Consider the following 2,500-nt stretch of genomic DNA (forward strand, 5'->3'; position numbering starts at 1 on the left):
TTGTGCAAGAGAGACTATGCGATGAGGAGACAAAACGGACTCCTGAGCGGACGTGTTTGATAGCGGGGACAGGAGAGCTGACTGTGTTGTCTCTCCTTGTGGGACTTTTATTTTTTTATTTTTGTGTCTCAACATGTCTATTATTACAGCAGTGTTCTGTGTTACTGTCCTCATTGGCAGCTATTTACTTCAGGTGCAGTATTCTGCATGGCCCTCTCTCAGGGTCCTGCTATTAGGGAAACATTAAACCTTGTTGCATTTACTGCAGTTGAACGCATGAAATAAAAGGCAACCGCATTCCATTTTATGACTTTTCATTGTTATAGTTCAGAACATACTCACTCAGAGATGAGACAGGTGGGACCTGATCATATTCGTACAGGGCTGTGTTGATTTTCTCTATATAGTGTTCTTAAGACTTATTATTATTTATTGTTGTTATTATGAATAATAACAATAAAAAATATTATTGTCATCATCACTGGAACACATTACATGAACATTTCTGACAGTAAATCTGATCTTTAGTCAAGTCAAACTTTATTTATATAGCGCATTTTGTTGTGGCTACAAACCTTCAACACCTAACTCCTACAGGGAGCACTGGACTCCACCAGCTGCACTGTAGTTTGATAAGCTGCTATGATTGTCTACTACAAGCTTGAGATAATATGCTTGGGAATGGGTACCTTAGAAGAGGTATTGTGCATTTTTCTTACAGCGTCTAGTCTCATGATGAGTGGCAGGGGTCATCCTTCTATCTGATGCAGTTTGCTCGAGTGCTCAACATGATTTCAGCTAGTAGCTCCTCACGCCCACAGGCATAGACGGATTATGAAATGATGGGCCCCTGGGCACAGACACATAAAGGGCCCCCCACCCACGTCATTTATCGAAAACTCACAATAAAAGAAGCTTCACCCAGCTCAGCTTTGACTCGAGGGACCTCAACTCTGTGCGGAGGATTTGGTTTTTGGATTTCTCCCAAAATAATTGAAGGGCCCATGAGTACTCAGCCCATCTAAAGTTCTATAGATAAACACTCATTTAAAACGTATCATGATGGTTTCTTTCTTCTGATTTGTGGCTTCAGTTTTTCAGCAGGATTTTTGGGGCTGTGTTATTGACATGAATGGCTAAGCCCTTTAAAGATACAAGAAATGCGAAGGGCCCCCTGAGCTCTTGGGCCCCTGGGCCTGGTAGGCCCGTTCGGTAATATGTCTTTGCTCACAGGGGAAACAGACTTCTGCTTCTGCTCTCCCTGGTTCCAGAGGGCTGTGCCCAGTATCAGACGTGCCCCAGGACGCCCAGGCTGGCGGTCTGATACCCCTCTACCATGCAGGCATCGAGGTCATAGCATCTCAACCCAAAACTTGCTCAGCTGTTAAAAAGGCAAAAATTCAGTCTCCTTCAATTTTCTGGCGTCCTGAGGCAGTGCTGGGGAACTCCATTTAATCAGGTCGGCTGTCCGTTAAAATTCCAACTTCCCTCTATGTGTTAAGAACTTTTATTCTAATCTGTAGTCCTACCTGTCTCCACCCATTTACCATACAGCAAATTCAACAAATCATCACCACTACTGTACTACTAAGGAGTTCTAACATAACGAAATATGGCGTTTCATCCTTAACATGAATCATCATGATTTCAACCTTATTGTTAGTTCACTGCAAATCTGTGAGTCTCATTCCCTACCCCCTCTCGCCTAATATCTATACTGGAATGATACATCAGCCCTATTTTAACAAAGAGTTACACAAGGTAGGCTTGCCAGCCTAACAAAAGTTTAGACAAAGTCTGTCCATATCAACCATGACTTTGCATACCACATCCTCCCTATGGGGACATGGGTGTTACACAGTATCTTCCTCTAACCATGCACCTTGCATATCACATTACCTCTGGAGATATCGTGGGCATATTAAAATAGGTCTGCAGTGTGGCCAGGTCTGATGAAGTACCTTGGGTGGCAGAGACATCTGTGTTTGACAGGTTCGTAACTTGAGACCCTGAGGGGTTAGCCTATACCTCTTGTTAAGCGCATCGTTGCCTCTGTGTATGAAATGCGCTATATAAATAAAGTTTGACTTGACTAAGCAAAGTTAAAGATCAGCTTTTACTGTCATACATGTTCATGTAATGTGTTCCAGTGATGATGAAAATTATATTTTTTATTGTTATTATTCATAATAACAACAATAATAATAATAAGTCTTAGGAACACTATATAGAGAAAATCAACACAGCCCTGTACGAATATGATCAGGTCCCACCTGTCTCATCTCTGAGTGAGTATGTTCTGAACTATAACAATGAAAAGTCATAAAATGGAATGCGGTTGCCTTTTATTTCATGCGTTCAACTGCAGTAAATGCAACAAGGTTTAATGTTTCCCTAATAGCAGGACCCTGAGAGAGGGCCATGCAGAATACTGCACCTGAAGTAAATAGCTGCCAATGAGGACAGTAACACAGAACACTGCTGTAATAATAGACATGTT

The 2,500-nt window shown here is 41.8% G+C and overlaps 1 protein-coding gene and 2 long non-coding RNA genes across 3 annotated transcripts in view; 1 reads left to right on the forward strand and 2 right to left on the reverse strand.

The window, feature by feature from the left end:
• LOC311327685 overlaps window positions 1–270 on the forward strand; it is a 1,344-nt gene extending 1,074 nt beyond the window's left edge. The window contains exon 4 of the long non-coding RNA XR_014631136.1: window positions 1–270. This exon is cut by the window's left edge and continues 389 nt beyond it. This is a non-coding gene — a long non-coding RNA (uncharacterized lncRNA).
• The window catches only part of ripor3 (RIPOR family member 3), a gene marked incomplete at both ends in the record, with an annotated part of 31,325 nt that overhangs the window by 10,650 nt on the left and 18,175 nt on the right, over window positions 1–2,500 (reverse strand).
• The window catches only part of LOC311327686, a 1,289-nt gene continuing 1,137 nt past the window's right edge, over window positions 2,349–2,500 (reverse strand). The window contains exon 4 of the long non-coding RNA XR_014631137.1: window positions 2,349–2,500. This exon is cut by the window's right edge and continues 519 nt beyond it. This is a non-coding gene — a long non-coding RNA (uncharacterized lncRNA).

This window comes from Borostomias antarcticus (genome assembly GCF_949987555.1).
Source record: "Borostomias antarcticus genome assembly, chromosome: 33".
In the NCBI taxonomy this organism is placed as follows: domain Eukaryota; kingdom Metazoa; phylum Chordata; class Actinopteri; order Stomiiformes; family Stomiidae; genus Borostomias; species Borostomias antarcticus.